The 21010-nt window shown below is 38.1% G+C and overlaps 1 protein-coding gene across 3 annotated transcripts in view; it reads right to left on the reverse strand.

Moving 5' to 3' along the window:
* LOC117656314 (contactin-4) overlaps positions 1-16019 on the reverse strand; it is a 556506-nt gene extending 540487 nt beyond the window's left edge. For 2 of the 3 annotated variants that reach the window (XM_087887915.1, XM_087887914.1), the window contains exon 1: positions 15278-16019. The gene's annotated coding sequence lies outside the window, so the exon portion shown is untranslated. The remainder of the gene's footprint in view (positions 1-15277) is intronic. The other variant, XM_087887913.1, reaches the window with a different exon arrangement.
* Between the last annotated feature and the right edge of the window lie 4991 nt (positions 16020-21010).

Here is a 21010-nt window from a genome sequence, read left to right on the forward strand (position 1 = left end):
CAAAGTAGAGTCAAATTGGTGTAGCGGTTAAGATGCTGGCCTAGAAATCAGGAGATTGAGAGTTTTAGATATGAAAGCCAGCTGCATGACTTTGGGCTAGTCACTTTCTCTTAGCTCAGAGGTGTCAAAATGGCAGCCCGCAGGCCGGATATGGGATTTTTCCCAAGCTCCGCAAAGGGAAAAAACATCACGATATGTCACGTGAAAGCAACGTGACACCAGAGTTTGCCACTAAAAAATAGATTGTCTTAACCCAATCTACCTTACAGGTTGTTGTAGTGGGGAAAATAGGGGGTGGAAGGAATATTATATATGTTTACTGCCTTGAATTATTTATTTAAAAAAAATAAAATAACCAGCAATCAGGTAATACAGCACAATCTTTCACTTGGTAGGATAGCAATTAAAACTTTGGAGAAGTTATTCAGATGCCATCATATGAATATAGCACAAAGATGAGATTATAGACAATGGTTTTTCTCTGTGACATTTCATGAATGAGAAAGTTGGACTTTGAAGAAGCAAAACAGAAAGAGTATTGATACTTTTAGATTTTGGGGCTACAGAAGATTCTTGAGTATATCCTGTTTGCCATAAAACAAACAAATGGATCATAAAAACCATTCTAGACTTCTCAGCTGAGGGCACAAAATCCACACTCAAGTCATCATATTTTGGACACATTATCTGAAAGCACAACCCTCTTGAAAAGTCTATAATGTTAGAAGAAATGGAAGCAAAAAAAGGACCACCAGTAGCAAGGTGAATGGATTAGATTATAAAACAGCAATTAATGCAATTCTGATGGGCCTAAATGGCCAGGATGAGGACGGATAATCCTGGAGAGTATCTATTCTTGTGGTTGCTAAGAATCAATACTGATCGATTGCATCTAACCTTTATCAATGATCAGCATTGCTTTCTTCTCAGATATAGCATGGTTAAAAAAAATTTTTTTTTTCATTCAACAATTTTAGTCCATATAAAAATCCACAATACACAGATGAGTATCACCTTTATTAGAATCAACATAAGTGCTATGAAAGACTGGATAACCTTTCATATCCTTTGTTTTGCAATATCATTGAAGAAATCAAAAAGGTTGCATGCAAAAAGCGATTTTGGTTAGTGCTAACAAAATAATATCAAAATATAATCTGAAAACAAATAATTTATACTATAACTCTCTCTAACTAAGGTATATGGATTGCACATTAGACATCTGCTTCTTGTTCAAGATCATTTACTTGTTTATTTTTTTAGTATGTGTATGCCATCTTTCTCTCTATCGTAGACATCCTATACCCTGTAAAATATAGTCCTATAAAATATAACATCCTAAAAGCATAAACCCTTTTTAGATGACCCCAGAGTACATAACTAAGTGTTACCGAAAGGCAACAATAAAAATCTCTGCCACCATTTGGAACTAACTATAGTCCAGACTCATATTATTTCTTGAGTTCTTAAAAAAATATCAGCCATTATGGCTATTCAGTTTACATAAAAAAGCAATACTGGGCAAATTTCAAAGGGTTCATTTACACTATACATCGCATGCTCTTGAACTTAAATTTTTGCTACATGATTTGAAAACTAAACTAAAAACTATAAACATCTGATAAAATCCAGACTATATACCAGCAATTGTGTGAGTAAGCAGAGTCTTGTTTCATTTCATTTCTGAAAAAACAGTATCTTCATTACATCCATGTCTCAAAGAAGTGACTGCACCAAGACAATAAATCATGTAAAAAGTGAAAGCTTATATATTACCACTTGGGAAAGAAAAACAGCTGTTATAGTGCACTGTAAGACAATAAAGAAGGAAAACAGCCAAAACATATAGAGCCTGTTTATGGTGATATAGTGTCTATTTAGATTGATTGATCTTTAAAGAAAATAAAATAATTCAATTTAAAGAGACAAAACGGAATTATTCTCAATGGACCTTATATTCAAATTGCAGTACATTGGCAAGACTATGAAAAGTCTTAATAATATCAAGAAAATTGAGTGACTAGGTATGAGATTGTTTGCCAGCCACTCTTCCTAACATTCATATAAAAACTCTCAACTCACATCTCTGAAACAATTATATCTACTTGTAGAAAGCTTATGGAGTCTTCCAATAATCTTGATCATAAACCTAGATTTTTCATGTTTTAGAAAAACACGTTTTTATGTAAAATGTATAGAAAGATAGAGATGTGGGTTCATTAATATATAATACGTGTAACATCTTTAGATATTAGAACAATTAATCAGTGGAACAATTTTCCTCCAGAAGTTGTGGGTGCTCCAATTGTGGAAGTTTTTAAGAGGAGATTGAGCAACCATTTGTCTGAAATGGTATAGGGCAGTGATGGTTAATCTTTTCAGCACAGAGTGCTGAAACTGGAGCATGCACGCGCGCTGGAGTACTGGAACCCAGAAGAGAGCAGCTGGCCGGTGCGCATGCACGCTGCACCCAGCTGCACTTCCAGGTTCCGTTGCATGAATGCACATGTGCGTCGGACAGCTAGTCTTTGTGTGAAGACCAGCTGTCTGGCGCGCATGCGCGTGAAGGAACCCAGAAGAGCAGCTGGCGACGGCGCGCATACCCAGAGACAGGGCTCTGTGTGCCACCTCTGGCACGTGTGTCACAGGTTCACGATCACGGGTATAGGGTTTCCTGCCTGAGCAGGGGGTGGGACTAGAAGACCTCCATGGTCTCTTCCAACTCTGTTATTCTATTCTATTCTTTACCAGTTCTGCAGTCACTCCTGTTCTCCTTCAATGCAAAGGTGACAGCATGGAATTCCTTGCTTCCTACTATATTCTTAATATTTTCTGGGTATACGTCCACAGTTTATCGAACAACTTCATAGACATATCCATGTGGGGAGTAGGTGATCACAATAACAACTATGTGACTTAAAAAGAAAATAAATAACAATGACAGGAAATGTATATGACAAACAATGACAACAAATCAGCAAGCTTGATCGTTCTATTAAAAGTTGTCTTTCATGCCTTTCTGTCAAAACAAACGGGGGGGGGAGGACCCCAATCCCATCAACAATCCCTCAAATTTTGACAAATTCCAGTACATTGTAATGGATGAAAGAATATAATAATGCTTTCAGTCAGCATAAAGCACAAAAGCACCATAACTTTTAATCTCTTTGTAAATTCTAAGAATTAGAGTTAGAACCAAGAAAGCATGTGCATCTTTCATAAACAATTGTATAAAGTCTGTGTGATAATAATAGAGCTAATATAAGTCATAAGCTTCAACATAGCACAGGAAGACAACCATAACCAAAGCTTGTTAAACATTTTCACAACAGCATTGTGATAAAAAGAAACCAGTTTTATAAACATCTCAAATAAAAGAAAGGAATCAATTCCAAAATTCAGTCTATAGTTGTTCAATTTTTCATGCTCAAGTTTCATGCATCCTAATTTGAGAAACTATGTTCATTGACATGCCAAAATAGTGCATACCAAAAATCTCACTAATAATATTAATTCAGTATGAGACAGGACACTCTTTATAATTGTATTTCAAGTAAAATATAAAATTGGGCACCACTCTTTTCTTTTTTTCCCCCTCAGAGTAGCTTTAATGAATGATAGGTTAGGCCTGCCATTTTCATTCTCCATAATCCCTCATAACAGTTCAAATTAGCAATAGAAAAAAAATGTAGACACTATGATTCTAATTTTAGAATTTACCACCTCCATACTACAGTTATGCATTTTGAAATCTCTCATTGATTTGGGCAGCTCACAATATATGCAACCTTTATCAACCAAAATCATGCAACTGTCCATACTCTTTACCACATCTTAATCTGAAAATCAATTGTCATTCTAGGTAACATGAGAATTCAGGGCAATATTTTGCATGATTTTTCCATCAAAAGTGAAAATAGAACACTTTCAATAACATTGACATGCCTATATTGCAAAGTGATGTAAGCAATGAACTATTAAGTCTATGAAACATGAAAAGCAAATTTTACAATAGCTAGTTATTTCCATTTTATATTTTATTTGTTTATTAGATTCCTATCCCGCCTTTATTACTTTATCATTAACTCAAGGTTGCAAACATATATAATACTCCTATCTCCTCCTATTTACCCCACAACTACAATCCTGTGAAGTGAATTGGGCTGAGAGAATGGTTTGCCCAGTCAGTCTGAGTTGGTACTAGAACTCAGTCTCCTGGTTACTAGGTCAGGACCTAAAGCACTACACCGAATTTGAGTGTAATGATTTAGAACAATGGTGTCAAACTTGCGGCCCATGGGCCGGATGCGTCACATGCTGGCCATCCACACCCCTGTTTTAGTGAAGGGGGAAAAGTTGTGATACATCACATGATGACGTGTCATCACGAGTTTGACACCCCTGACTTAGAAGAACTATGGTACAAGGTTATATTAGACAAAATCTCAGATATGCAAAATCTCAGATACAGAACTGAAATCTTAATGTTATTAGGCAAATTTCCCCAGGCATTTGAATCAAGTGGATAGATGACATCTGTTGTTAACAATGTGTTTTGTTTTGTTTTTTTGTTTTGTGACTAGAGTCCTTGGGTGTAGGGATTTTATGTTGTAAGTTTCTGTGGTTTTTAATGCTTGCAAGCCATCCAGAGTCACATGTTTAAGTGGAAAGCTTTATAAATCGAATAACTGAATAAAATACTAGATTAAAATTATAACATGGAATAAATAATACAAGAGAAAATGGCATTTCTCACTCTCAGTTTGGTTTTAACTCTTACCATTTTGGTATTATACCAAGGCAGAGAATTAAAAGTAAAAAGCCATAAGAACTATTGGTGCATGTTTGGTTTAGGATAAAAGTATTAAATGATGAAAAGTGATTAATGTATTATCATATTACACATTTAGATGAATTAGGCATAGTTGCTAAAAGTAATTCTGTTACTAAATCAATTAAACAGCAGTGGCAAGATATTTATGTTTACATTTCTATTTATCAGTACAAATAACTGCAAAGCTTGTGCTTCTAGCAATTTGACATTATAATTGAAAATTAGCATTGAGGGATCTCACATGCTTCCTTTTATTTGTGTTTATCGTACTATCTAACAAAGAAAAAGAGTGCAATCTTTCTACAGTCGTCTTAAGAAATGTGTGATAAACTTCACTGATCACAGCCAGATTTATTTCAAAGTAAATAAGCAGTATATTTAAATCTTGTTACCCAATATTATTGAAAAAAGGATCATAAAATGCATTAAAATAGCTTGTAAGCTGCTTCGACCAAGATTTCCCAAAATGGAAACAAACAAATCAGTCACAACAATTTCTGACATTTCTTTTTCAGAATAATATACTAATTTATTATGGCACAACTGAATGGATTTTAAAGGAAAAACACCCTGTCCCTTTTGACCTGCAAATTATTTATTTACTAAAAAATTTATGTGTGATACTCTGCCATATTATTAGGCAAAAAAGTAATCTGAAATAAATTAGCAAAATTAATCTCTCAAGGCAGCTAGGAACAATTTACAAGCAGAAATGATTTTTTAAAATAACATGGGTAACCTTTCCTCTTCACCATAATTAATAGAAACATGTACTTCCCAAAGTATCACCTTGTACTAAACAAACAGAATTAGAGCTATAAATACTACTGAAGAAAATAACAATAATTATATTGTCCCGGTTTTAACTCCCAGTCACAGATCCACACTGTAAACTAGACTGCCTCTGTTATGATATATTACAATTATTTAAGCACATATAGCTGAGAATAAGTACACTAACTATACAACAAGCAGCATTTAGGAAATACCACGAAAGCCGTCTTTCCAACTTTAGAAAATGTCAATGTACAGGCCAGTTCTAATTTGGATCCTCTCTGCATTATCACTTGTTTCACATCCCTCTGCATAGATATAAAGAAAATTGCATAAAACAAAATACTTGCAGTTTCTGTTCATATGACTATGAAGCACTGCTCTAAGAAAGTCAAAAGAGATGGAACTATTACATGAGTAGACGTACTTAATGTAGTAGCAACTTTGTGTTTACATTTGACTGCACCTATTTAAACTTTAACACAGGTTTCATCTCACACGAACTCATAGTAAAAGCTCCTTGAAAATCTTATAATTAAGTAAAGTGTTTCCCCCAAATTTCTTCTGACCTGGATTTATAAATGCAGTTTAGGGCACCAAAATGTGATGTAAATAGATTTAGGAAGAGACATTGGAAATGTTATCTTGATAAGCTTTCACTTGTGTACATTCTAATTCCAGATTTATTGCTTAATGTTACAACTGATGTTATTGAGGAACCGACTGGAGCCAGAAAAAGCCAAGACAAGAAGTATCGGATTCCAGCCAATGTTGCAGACTCACTTGCCCCACAGTGCTTCTAAGTAGAAAATAAATTCTGCTCTGCCTCTTCAAAAAAGATATAGGTGCTTAAAAAACTCCAAATCAAGAGACAGTTACATATAGAAAGGAAAACGTGTACACAAGCTTTCAGCAATGGGCAATAATGGTATACCATCTGTAATAAATGTTGATCCGGAAAAGGACATAATATGCATACTTGAATGAGGCTCTACCCTTTAAAATGCAAAACAAAAGGTCTGTTAAACAAGACCTGTTACTAGTGGGAATGCTAAAGTCATCCAAATGTTTAAAAAAATTGAAGACATTAAAGTAGAATTGCAATAAGAGTTATTGTTAACACAGAACTGAAAACTGTCCTTTGCACAAGATAGGACAAAGTCAACACAAACATAAGTCATAAGTCATAAGTTTATTTTGTCAAGCATATATAACAGGTAAAAGTATAAACATAATTTGAATACATGAAAAGAGTAAGTAAAAAGGAATATTAGGACAGGGACGGTAGGCACGCTGGTGTACTTATGCATGCCCCTTATAGACCTCTTAGGAATGGGGTGAGGTCAACAGTAGACAGTTTAATGTTAAAGTTTGGGGAGTTTGGGGAAGAAACTACAGAGTCAGGTAGCGCATTCCAGGCATTGACTATTCTGTTACTGAAGTTTGGAGCGGTTTACCTTGAGTTTGTATCTATTATTTGCTCGTGTATTGTTGCGGTTGAAGCTGAAGTAGTCACTGACAGGAAGTACATTGTGGCAGATAATTTTATGTACTATGCTTAGGTCAGACAGAAGTCGGCGTAGTTCTAAGTTGTCTAAGCCCAAAATTTGAAGTCTGGTGGCATAAGGTATTTTATTGCGGTTAGAGGAATGGAGGACTCTTCTCGTGAAATATCTCTGGACTCTCTTGATTGTATTTATGTCCGATATGCAGTGCAGGTTCCAGACAGATGAGCTGTATTCAAGAATTGGTCTAGCAAATGTTTTGTATGCTTTAGTTAGTAGTACAACATTACCAGAGAAGAAGCTACGCAAGATTAGGTTAACAACTCTTAATGCCTTTTGGCAATGTTGTTACAGTGGGCTCGGGCACTTAGATCATTAGAAATGAGTGCTCCAAGATCCTTGACAGAGTGAGGGTCATCTACAAGGTCATGTCCATCTAATTTGTATTTTATGTTTTATTTATTTTTTTGCCAATGTGCAAGACAGAGCATTTGTTGGTTGATATTTGAAGTTGTCACTTGTTAGACCAATCTGACACATAGTCAAGGTCTTTTTGAAGGGTAGTTGCATTGTCGGTGGTGTTCAATAGTTTAATATCATCAGTGAAGAGAACACAGTTGTTTTTAATATGATCACAAAGGTCATTTATGTAAAGTATGAAGAGTGTTGGACTTAAGACACTGCCTTGGGGAACACCGCTATTAACATATACAGGATTTGATAGAGCGCTTCCTATTTTGATCACTTGTCTGTTTGACAGGAAGGCAGCTATCCATTTATGTAGGAGTCCAGAAATGCCATAGGGTTTTAGTTTTAGAAGTAATTTGTCACATACCACTGAATCAAAAGCTTTACAGAAGTCTACGTAAACTGCGTCTATTGCTTTGCCCTGATCGAGATGTGTAGACCATATGTTTTTGCAATATAGTAGTTGTAGATTACAGGATAATTTTTTTCTGAAACCGAATTGTTTGTTAGAAAGTAGGTTGTTTGTCTCTAGGTGTAGGGTAATAGATTGGTTAATGATTGATTCCATAACTTTGCAGGTGACACAACATAAAGAGATTCGTCTGTAATTTTCAACTAGGCTAGGGTCTCCCTTTTTGAAGTTACTGTATGGAACCAAACAGTTACTGTATGAAAAAGACTTAGTCATATGTATCATAAATACATGTAACAATAAATTCATACCGGCCATGTAGAACAAAAGAGCCAATTTCTCGTGTACAAGTAATTTAAATGATTTTAAATAAAAAAACAAAACAAAAACAGGTTCCATATTAACATGGATCAGAATGTACCATAAATTATATTCTTTGAATGCCTGGCTGAACACTGCCTTAGAATAACAGAATTGGAAAGGACCCTGGAGGTCTCCTAGTCCAACCCTCTGCTCAAGCAGGAAATCCTATATCTGTGATGGCGAACCTATGGCAAGCGTGCCAGAGGTGGCACACAACGCCCTGCCTGTGAGCATGCGAGCCGTCACCCCAGTTCAGCTCCGCCACACATGCGTGCGCACCTTCAATCTTCAGGTCTCTGCTGTGCATGTGCGGGGGGCTGTGAGCAGGGGGCTATGTGTGCAGGTGGGGGAGGTGTGGGGCGCACATGCACGGGGCCGGGCACTTGGTCTGGAAAAGGTTAGCCATCACTGTCCTATACCATTTCACATAATCTCTTCTTAAAACCTCCAGTGTTGGAGTACCCACAATTTCTGGAGCAAAGTCATTCCACTGATTAATTGTTCTCACTGTCAGGAAATTTTTCCTTAGTTCTAGGTTGCTTTTCTCCTTGATTAGTTTCCACCCATTGCTTCTTGTTCTACCGTCAGGTGCTTTGGAGAATAGCTTGACTCCCTCTTCTTTGTGGCAGCCCCTGAGATATTGGAACACTGCTATCATGTCACTCCTAGTCCTTCTTTTCATTCAACTAGACACTCCCAATTCCTGCAACCGTTCTTTATATGTTTTAGCCTCCAGCTCCCCTAATCATCTTTGTTGCTCTTCTCTGCAAACAATATTGCACAAGATAGAAAATAAATCCCTGGAATATTTTTTTTAAAAAAATCATTCACTTCAATCTTGTTTTAGTATCATGAAACATACATGTGAATCCATATATACACACAGCAAATTAAGAAGTGCAGTATTTGTAAACAAAGATAAATTTGCAGAGTCTATCATTTGCAGAGACCAAATAATCTCATTAGCAATTGAGAAGCACTATCTTAGAGACTTTGATTGGAGTCTGTAAAATGTGGGACTGAATCATTATTTGTCATGGCTTTGAGCAAGTTATTTTCTCAGTCATAACACCCAATTTATCAAATGTGCGTATCGCACCTATTTTCAAGGATTATAGTTAGGGCAAGAAGAATAAAACTCAAAAGCATGTTTCAAATTAGAAGTGTGATAAGAATAGTAAGTAGTAGTGGTAATTATTGCACTCAAACATAGATTCATTTTTATCTTATACAGTTCTCCTGTTCTATCCACTACAATGTATTTTACATGCAATTCAAATTTATCTAAAGGGCAAAATCAGGCTGAATTTTAAGTTAACAGTTACAGAGTTTTCAATGGTTAAATTCTTAAGACAGGAAGTAAACTAAGGCAATGGAGGAAAAATGAAGAATTTAAAGAATTACGTGAACCATCAAAACTTTAACTGATGTTATGGTGAATGGCAAATCATCAGATAATAAGCTTCTATATCCTAAAATTATTATAAATGGAATATTTGAATTTATAACAAATTCATTGCTATTTTCATGGCCTCAAAAAAGGCTTTTCTGGGCTTTGAGAAAGAACTAAGTTCTGGAAATTTAGGACTTCTGGGAAATTTAGGACTCCTGTGTTCAGTAATAACAGGAAAGTTTATTTTAATACTTTTTTTAAAATGCACTGCTTCTTTGAATAAATTTTGTTTTGTTTTTCTTGTCTAAGGCCTAAACATGTCTGCTTGTTGGTTTTAGAATTTCAAAAACTGCAGCACCAATAAGTACTTCTTCCATTTATATTCAGCCATGAGCAATTCCTTTTTAATAATTTAAGCAAACTTGTAGATGTTGTCCTTCTTGGATATGTTGACTTGGACCAGTTACTATGAACGTTTATTTTCCATTAATAGTTTTTGGTTTTTTGGCTTAGGACAAATCAACAGAAATTTATTTGCTGGTTTAGGATTCAATTTTCCATTATTTACAAAATGCTTAAAATACAGAATAATAGCAGATACAGTTACTCCTAATTTAGCAACTACTTCAGACTACTGTTCACAGTTATGGGTGTAATGAAAAAGTAAACATGGAGGTTTAGTCCAGTCAAGCTTGTGATATGCTTGGTAGAAGACTTTTGAGTCTTATTTTTTTAAAAAATTGAGAAGCTGTGCATGCATGGACATACAAATACATAAGTTTCTACAGGCCACTGTCTCATTTTGTTAGGATAAAGCATCAATAAATAAATTGCTTAAAGTGATCAGTTTACCTATGCTACTGAATATTATTTATTTGTGTTAATTAGGTTTAAAGATTATTTTTTAAAACAAATTTGAAATGTTTACACTTTAACAGTAACATCTAAGATTCTTTTACTTGCTGTGTTTACATAATGCCCAAAACTAGTTTATTTTATTTATGATATAAAGAAACTCATAACAATCTGATACACAATGTACTAGATCTTAATCCAGAATATATATCTGTGATGGCAAACCTATGGCATGCGTGCTGGAAGTGGCACACAGAGCCATCTCTCCAGGCATGCCAGCCATCACCTGTTGCTCTTCCAAGTTCTGGAGCGCACAAGCATTCTGGCCAGCTGGTATTCGTGTGCGCATGCTCATCAGAAACTGGAAGACCAGATGACCGGCATGCCGGAAAACAAAAGCTCAGATGCCCAGCATGCACATCCATGCCGGGGAGCTGCTTGCCCAGTTTCCGGCACTCCCCCCCATCGAGCGTGCACTCCTGTTTCAGCACTCATTGCTGAAAAGGTTCAGCTAATATATATCATTGAAGGTGAAATAAGCCTTAAAAAATTTTTTTGCCAAACGCTGCACTCCAAAATCAAGATACCTGTATGAAAGTTATTTCCAATGTAACTTGTTACATGCAACTAAAATTAAATGTTTATATGACTGCTCTAAACACATATATTTAATAATTTCCCCTTTAACACCTTTAAAAATTCAGCTTTTGGAGATAATAGAATAACAGAGTTGGAAGGGATCTTGGAGGTCTTCTAGTACAACCTCCTGCTCAGGCAGAAAACCCTATTCCATTGGTTTGCCCAATCTCTTTTTAAAAACTTACAGGGTTGGAGTATCAACAACTTCTGGAGGCAAGTTGTTCCACTGACTAATTGTTCTGACAGGAAATCCTTAGCTCCAGGTTGCTTCTCTCCTTGATAAGTTTCCATCCATTGCTTCTTTTCCTGCACAGATCTCCACTGACCAGACTCACAACTTTCAATGGCAACATGTGACCCAGAAACCTCACATTTTGCACTTCTGTTGTGACTCGCCCACTCTAAAATGGGCATCCCTACGTACCAAACAAACGAACAAACAAATAATAGACCTGCCCCATACAATAAATACAAAATCAAACAGCCACACTACCCATCCAAATTATTGGCCTATCCCATTAGTCATATTCCTTTTAAAAAGTTTTAATATATTGACCAAATTTAGCCACTGTGTCACATCATTGGTCTAATACACCTTGTAATGTAGTGTCCCACTACTGAGTTACTGTTCTCTTGAAACAACCATTCTGCAAATCAAAATAAATCAAAAGTGGATATGTGGCAGCACCACACTATACCTCATTCTGTGGGTCTGGGGTGGAGTCAGAGTTGGTTTCTAGCAGCTACACAGCCCATGCAGTTAGTTTTTTTTAAGTGGTTTACCATTGCCTTCTTGCTAAAGCAATAGGAACTAGTCATCCAAGGTAACTTGGCTGGTTTTTGGGTAGGGTTAGAACTCAGGTTTCCCTGTTTCTAATCCAGCATTTTAACCACCAGATCAAATTGAGTCTTGCTGTCTATGCCATGGACAATTATTATCATTTATATTGCTCTACTGTGCCCTGTACTATTACATTTTGAAAAGCAACATATTTCCCACCATGTTTTAGAAAAGTAGATACTTAAGGAATACAACTTTCTTGTTTCTAAAAGTGGTTATCAACTATTTAAGCACACAGCTTTGGCAATCATTTCAGTGGTATTCTTCTAGGAGACTCTGCTTAGAATAATAGTCATAATAACACACCTGCTTAGTAGCATTTATGTAAAATAAGCCTTGTTGATTGGGAACAGCACTATTCCTTATCAGCTGTAGTGTGAAAGCAGCTTTGATTATAGAAATAATCTCATTCACAACATATACACATACTTCACAGCTGCTACTGTCCTTAAAAAACCTACAGCAATCTTTGAACACGACAGAAGTCGATACCAATTGTAAAAAGCAAAAAGTGTTTCAACTTTTTTTAAAAGAAAAGTTAAATAAGTTGTATCCATGATGAGCGACAAAAGTTTGCAGATAAAATATACCGGCTAAAAATGATACAAGCAAAGTTACAGTGAAGGCAGCATTTGAAATTATTCCAAGCATGAGATAGATTATTCTATCTATCAATCATTCCAAGTGAGACAAAACAGATTTTTCGCAATGTAACATGTGTTTTAAAACAGTCCAGTTTGTTTCACAGAAGGGCCACCAAATCTGGGCTACAATTAAATAAAAATATATATTTGCTGCCATTTTTGTTATGGTCCAGATTTTTACAGGTCAGAGTTGTATCTGTAAAATCCATTTATTTAATTTTTAAATTGCTGCAATCGTGCAACTGTTGTTCAAGTTATATGTATATCTATATTAATAGTTAAGAGTACATAGTTTTCACTTCTTTTTTTTCAAAAAGGGGACAATGAATCCAATGTATTTTTGGATTATGATTTGAAAGAATATAATGTATATAAACTGCACATTATGCCTAACTTAGTACAAATTACTTTGCCACAATTAGTATTTTAAAATGGTTTTAATACTGTAATATAGAGCCTACAACTGTCTCAGAAGTCTGATGGTTTAAAAAGGAATCCAAAAATAAATAAATAAAAAGAAAATACATTTTCATGATTCTGAAATGTCACGGTAGCATAATGATCATCGCAAATACTGAATTGCCAACCACAGTCCTGCATTCATTTACCGTAAGTGAAAATCAGTATGTAAGATGTTAACGCTCCCTGTTCATTATGCAAGCTGCACCCTCATCATTTGTTGTTTAGTGAGCAAGCTGCTTCGGTCTAGGATAAGTAATAAGCAACGTGCTGCATTATGTTGTTCCTGACACAAAAACCTAACCACCACCATTGGAAAGAGAGAATTTTAAATTCAGAAAACACAACACATGTTGGCATATAGTAAAAGTTGTTGGAGCATTTGCACTGAATACGCTGGTAGGGAAACATGCACGCCAGCTGTGCACAGACACCACACCACACAACCCATACAGTATGTGCCTTTATTCCTATTGCAAGTCTACTTTCAGCCACCACATGCCTACAAAAACCAACCTCACCCTCTTACTTTGCTGGAACATAGATGGTTTTTTTTGTGATTCTGTAAAATATAAACAAGTTTTATACTTCAAGGGAGAAAAATAATCATCTCTGGAGGAAGGCGGCAAACCCTCTCTGGATTTTTTCCTTCAACCACCCTTCCATTGTTACTCAGCTTCTCTTCTTTTATTATTATTCATTCTAATTAATGATAACACAACCAAAGGTGAGCCTGAAACACATCGCCTTGTCAAGTGGCTTGGCTTTTTTGCAAAAGTGATTAGGCTGCTATTTGGTACCTGGCAAAGTTAATATCTCTATCTGGAGTTGCCCGGATAAACTTGAAGTGGAAACTGGAGGCGAGGCAGAATCATACACAACGGGGCAGAGTTGTGTGTGTGTGTGTGTGTGTGTTTCTTCCCTGCTACATCATCCCCACCACCGTTTTACATAAAGGGCTGCGATTCTACCTACGATTGTCCTTTCTATCTATTTCTTAGCCAAAAAAAAAAGCAAAACCCAACATCAACAACAACAAACGTAATTGGCAGCAGTCTTTCAGCTTCTTCGGAATTCAGCACCTCTCTTCGCACAAACCGCACGGGCGACAAATTCCACCATCCTTTCTCGCCTTTACAAGCCGTTTCCACGCAGGTTTACACAGCCATAATTCCCAGTTCAGTAGCGGGGGCCGGTGAGCAAGTCGCCAGCCCAGTATCGGAACTCGAGCTTGCTTTATTCCAAAGCAGTTATTTAGAAATCAACCGTAATTCCTCTGAAGTAAGCGCGCGGCAGAGGTGGGTTTTTTTTTTTTTTAGCTTAAAAAAAAGACCAGCAAGGTGAACAATTGGCAACCAAAGGTTGGGGAAAGGGCACGTCGCTTTCGGGACGCAAGAAAAACACCCCCTCCCACCCCACTCCCCAGATAATTTGAAGTGTCTTTTAAGAGGGGAGCAGGTCAAAAGGTTGGCTCGGGTCCCCGTGTCACACACAAACTTAGGATATAGAATAGAGCCGGAAGGGACCTTGGAGGTCTTCTAGTCCACCCCCCGCCCCCGCTCAAGCAGGAGAACCTATACAAGCTCAGACAAGTGGCTGTCCAGTTTCTTCTTCTTAAAAAAAAAAAAAAAAAACCTCCACTGATGGAGCGCCCACGATTTCTGAAGGCAAACTTATCGATTCGTCGCCTCGACGGAAAGTATCGCAACACGTTTAGACTAAAATGAAGACCCGAGAATCCAAGAGGAATTGGGGGGACGATTCCGACGGCGCTGGGCAAAAGGGGAAGGAAGAAAGGAAGGAAGGAAGGAAGGGAGAGCCGAGCTTTGGGGTGCGCCCGTCGCGATGCAGAAACCGCCTGGGAATGAAGCATGCTTCTCTTCCACCTCGTCCCGTCCCGTCGGGGAAGGAAGACTTCTTCATAAAATATCCCCGCAAAGGGGCAAGCAGCGACTCCCAGGACTGGGGCGACTTTCTGGTTTCGCGCTCTTTTTCTTTGCCCCCCCCCCCCACTTTTCCTTGCTTGCTCCCCACCCACCCGAAACACGGCACTGCTGTCCGGACATGCAACCCACCAACCCAGGTCTTACCTGAAGCTGAGGCAACTGCCTTAGAAACTCCTCCGAGCGGGATGGAGGCAGGGATACACTGGATACTTGGCGAGCAAGGCTCGGCACCGCCGCCGCTGCTCTTCGGCTCCTCTTTTCTTTCTTTCCTTCCTTCCTTCCTTTTTCCTTTTATATATATCGAAAAATACGCGCAGGTATTCTTTTCTTTCTAAGCTCGAGTTTTCCCGCTACACGGAAACATAAAACCTGGAGAAGCGAGGAACGGCGAAGATGCTTGGGGGGGCAAAAAATAAATAAATAAATAAATAAATAAAAAAGGCTTTGCACGGTGGTCACTGAGCGACCCCACCCTCCCCAATCAAACGCCTCGCATGCCAGCGGGGCGGAGAAGGGTAGGAGAGAGCGAGAGAGAGGGGAAAAAAACCCCGAGAGTCAATTAAAAGAAGGGAAAAAGGAGAGAAGCAGCCTGCCCGCCAACTCTCCGAGCTGCTTCGGTGCTTAGCCCCGCCTCCCCAACCCTTCCGTCCCCCCCACCCTTTTTTTTATTATTATCTCTCTCTCTCTCTTTCTCCCCTCCCTCCCTTTCGCTGGCTCCGTCCTCACGCTGCAACACCGAGGAGGCGACGGGCGAAAAGAACCGCATCACAGGTTCTTTGGGGGCTGGGAGAGGAAAGGCGCGCGGGCGGTGGGGGGGGGGCAGATTGTTCTCGGGGCGTGGTTAGGAGAGGCGTCTGTCTTGCATGTGCCTTTAGGCAAAAGGCGCGCCGAGCCAACACGGCCGTGGATTTTGCAAAGGGGGGGGAGGAGGAATGAGGCGTGGGCTGCCCACGTGCCACAGCACGCGCCGGACTCGGTGTGGAGGGTGGGGTTGGGGGGAAACAGGGGTCCAACGCGGAGCCCTTCGTAACTCTCCCCCCCTCCCGGGGTCTGGAGGTCCTGCCTTCCTCTGGCACCTGTTGTACAGGTCCTCCGCCCAGCCCTCTCAGTCATCAGAAAACCTGGAGGCGAGGGGGGGTGTTTGAGTGGGGGGGACGACACCTTGCTCGCTGAATGACCGAAGAGGAACGGGAAAAGGAGCCTGCTGTTCCTCCTTGGTCTGCCAGCTACTTCCATTCAGGAGGCTCCCGCACTCCCTGCGGCTGCCCCTGAGGGAGCCGCCTGTTGATGCTCCCGCTTTTTCTAGGGGTGTATGTGGCGATGATTGCCTCCCTCGGATTAGTGGCAGTTAATGGCAAACTGTGGCTCCTATTGCCGTTATAGTAGTGCCACAGTGACCCGAGTGGGGGTACCGGAGTGGCGATCGATATGCATTTATTGGAGATGAGGGGGGGGGGTTGGGGGGGTAGTTAGAGTCCTTGCACAGGTAGGTTAGTGCCTTGATAATTCCACCCATGGTTCACAGACTTGGTGATTCCTTCTGCCCTGAATTAAAAGTAGAGTGTAAAATCTGAAACAGGTTTGCTGTCATTATTTCGGAGGCAAGGTGATCTGTTAGGCGTGACCAGAGAAGCATGTTGACAGATGGGTCAGTCTGCCTCTCCCTCTGATCACTGAGCAATCTTGTCTGCAGCTATTTCTCTCCAACTTTGTCTCCTCTCCTCATTCCATTGCCCTCATGTGTATCCCATCCTAACAAGGATGTGCAAAGCCCACCATTCTGGGAACATGGGAATGGCTTGGACAATTGAGGCACTTTATCAGTTAAATAAATTTAAAAAGTCTCAAAAACTATTTAATTTCCCTCTGGACAATGAAAAAGATGCTGCCAATGATTCAAACCGCTGGAAAACTCTTGCTGCCCAATGTGGTGTACACAGGACCTAATGATGATGATGATGATGATGAAAGAGATCCATAATACTGTATACCCCTAATTTCATAATGCAGTGGTTTCTGGAAAATAATTCTTTCAAACTGGCAACAGTTTCTGGTGTTCCAGACATAATGTACTTATTTTGGGGCCTGGATACCAACCTGCACTTCCCCAGAATGTTCCAACACCATTTTGTATTTTCCTATTGCTTGACTTTGTTCTGTATCAGCCTTCCTCTTACTGAGATCAATTATTATCTGATTTAGACAGGTTTATTCAAGAAAGAAAGGGAAGCATATTTGATATGGCATCATTTATCATCTCCTGGTTTTCCCTACTGTGATATCCAGAAACAAATAGAGGGTGTTGCACTGAGCTTTTGTTAAATAGTTGTCAGTTTCCCTGTTTTTATTCATTTTCATCATTTTTTCACAGACCTGATTACAACTACTAGTCACTTTCTGTTTTCCATCTCTATAAAGCTACTAGCCACACTGATTTGTGGGAGCTCACTGACCCTTATTTTGAACTATTTGTGCCCTGATATCTCCCTGCATGATTTTGGTTATGCAAGTTCAAATCAGAATTTGTTTGGTGCTGCTCAGGGTTGGTTTGTTTTTTAAAGACATACATATATGAGTCATCCCATATGTTTCTTTATTTCACATTATTTTTAATTTCTGAAATGCCAAAATAGGATGTGGGAGAAGGACTAGAGAAAACCAGGTGGATTCCCCAAATTGCAGAGCTGCACGAGGACATCACATGCCACAATGTCCCAATCAGTTTGCGCTTTCTTGCTGACTGATGACGTGTTGAAAGGAACAGCATGAAAGCCAAAGAGACAACTCAACACACAAATATGGACAATACGGTTCAGCAGAGCCCTTGAGCAGATTCTAATGTGGATAGTATACAGTATGCAGTTGTTTGCCGATAACCGAGCAATTTTCATTAAACTTCTCTTTTACTTGGATATCTTTCCACATTTTTAAGGCAAAGATTATTCAATAGTTTAAAAACAGGTAAAAATAGTGAACATAGTGTTGGAATTTTTTTATTCCTTACTAAGTTCATTCCAAGCCAAGATGAAAGAAGCAGGCAATTGCGTGAAATTAAGTTCTTTATTATTTACCAACAATGATAACAAACTGTTAGATGGGTGGGCCACACATCTGACCATTACCTTCTTTCTTTTTATTCATCCCTTCTATAGAATACCACTCAGTCACTCACTTTTCTTAGCATAATTTTATTTATGGTCCAGGGGTGAAATCCAGCAGGTTTTGACAGGTTCTGGAGCGGAAATTTTGAGCAGTTTGGAGAACCGGTAGCGGAAATTTTGATTAGTTCGGAGAACCGTCAAATACCATTCCCAGAGTGGGATGGGAATGGAGATTTTGTAATATCCTTCCCCCTGGAGTGGGATGGGAATGGAGATTTTGTAGTATCTTTCCCCTGCCACGCCCACCAAGCCACACCATGCCCACCAAGTCACGCCCACAGATCTGGTAGTAAAAAAAATTGGATTTCACCACTGATATGTCCCTTCCTTTCCTTTCCTTTCCTTTCCTTTTCTTCCTTCCTTCCTTCCTTCCTTTCTTCCCAAGACATCTAACTTTTATGAAAATATTTTTATCTAAAGAGAAGCTATCCTTGGACTAGACACCTTATCTCATTTTTCTGGATAAACTACTTCAAGTCCTACAAAAACTAAAAATCAAGAAGGCCAATACCTTAAAATGCAGCATAGTTTTAGTTTTAGAGTCTAAACAAAAATGTTTATTTATTTATTTATTATTACATTTGTTTGCGGCCCATCTTGCCATAATGAAATGTTCTAATACTATGTTCAATAAAATATTCTAATAATAGGAAGCTGCCTTTCTTTGTAGGGATTGAGTTAGAGAATTTTCACATAATCTGTAACTGAGTATTTTAATTGGAATACCAGAGAGAAAACTTACATTCTGAATCCACAGTTCATTTATATCTGTTCTCCAATTAAAGCTTGTGGATAAATCTAATTTAAGTGCAGCAAAATCATTATACTAATATATTATCACTATGAATGCTAGAACTTCAGAAGCATGAACAATGAAATTGAAATCTTTAGCACTTTGAAAGTTTTGCTTCTCATTTTTCTTGATCCCTTTGTATAAATTCTTTGCCCACTATCCAGTGAAAAATTAACTCCAAAGCCATTTTTTCTGCACTCTAAAAAAGTTCAAAAAGCCTTTATCATGTTTATCTAATCTCAATATTATATAACATTTATGTTGCTAAATGTCTAGCAATTATCCCATAACTTATTAGCTAGAAAATAAATGACTTGATGGTTATGGTCTACTTAGACCTGTAATAATTAAAAGGAATCTACTATGCAGTACTTCAAACAAAACTACCTCATATTTGTCTGCTATTTTTTAATAGGAAATTCTACTATGTAACATGGCATACAAATTAGTGTATCATGAAATACAATTCTCCTATTAAATATTTTATTTAATCATTTGAAATTATCCCCGTAAGATAAATAACTTTTAGTGATTTATCATGCATACCTCTTTTCAATAATGTATACAGATACTAAAACTGAATTTGTTTCTATGTGAGAATAAGCTGTCAGCCATGTTGGGTGTCACCAATGCAGTCTAATTTGAGAGGTCCTTGATGCTGTCTGAGCTTGCTTGTTTTCTTGCAGACATTTCATTACCCAATGTAGGTAACATCATCAGTGCTAGTCACTCTAGCACTGATGATGTTACCTAGTTTGGGTAATGAAATGTTTGCAAGAAAACAAGCAAGCTCAGAGAGCACCAAGGACCCCTCACGTCAACCCTGAGCTACAAATATTCTCCTTTATTAGCAGTCTAATTTACTTAGGAACTCAGTCTTACACAGTTTGCTAAGTCCAAATACTCTGGTAGCACAATGGTTAGAATGCAGTATTGCAGGCTAATTCTGCCGACTGCCAGCAGTTCAATTCTCACTGGCTCAAGGTTGTCAACCTAGATTTGCTATACCAGTCCCTGAAGGGGACCTGTGTACAGAGATCACATACATATTCTCTTTAAGGAACCCATGCAGAGCTCTAGAAATGACCTAATTGAATCTTCCAGAGATTCCTAAATTTGATTTTCCAAGATCTAGAGGAAAATTTAGAAAAACAGTGCTTCATTCTCCTATACTTTAGCATGAGAAAAACAGAAATGGTTGTAATTCAGCAGAACAGAATGAAAATTGCAGGTAAACTAGATTGTTATGCTAATATAAAGTATGCTGGACTTAAAAGAAATTGGTGCTTTTGAGGTTTTTGAATGAAGCTCCTTTAAAGCATGATACTGTTTTAACTATGCATATTGAGTACGAAGAAATTGCCATTGCTAATAAATGCTGAATGTGCCATATATCAGAGAAATCATAGCTTTTGTGCAAAGCATAGCTCCATAAAGAAAGATAATGCTCCTTACTAAATATAGTGGATTGTATTCTTGATTAAAACAGAAGTATAAAATATTTAATGACATAAAATATAATAGTTCATTCACTAGGCCATGTCAACTAGGTAATGCATTTCATAAAATATGGTTCTAAAAATCTTCTCAGGATAAAAGATTGGTGAAGAAATAGAACAAATTATCAACACGATTGGATGTGATCTGCCTGGAGTTACCTATGGGTGAATTTAATAAATAAAGCATCTTTGTATTGCTTTCCCTCCTGAAGAAAAATATTTTGTGTTGAGAGAGTGCATGTATATGAGAGTCTATCTGTACATGTTTGACACACAGAGAGACATGCATTTGAATTTGGTAGGGGAGCAGATGCCTGAGAATAGCATGAAGACTGAAGACAAACAAAAAAAAAATGATTAAACTTTACACTCTAGGATCAAATTATTATACCTTCAACGTATTATGAGAAGATTCAGCTGTCCT

This window comes from Pantherophis guttatus, chromosome 2, assembly GCF_059756535.1.
Source record: "Pantherophis guttatus breed Tessera chromosome 2, ASM5975653v1, whole genome shotgun sequence".
Classification (NCBI taxonomy): Eukaryota; Metazoa; Chordata; class Lepidosauria; order Squamata; family Colubridae; genus Pantherophis; species Pantherophis guttatus.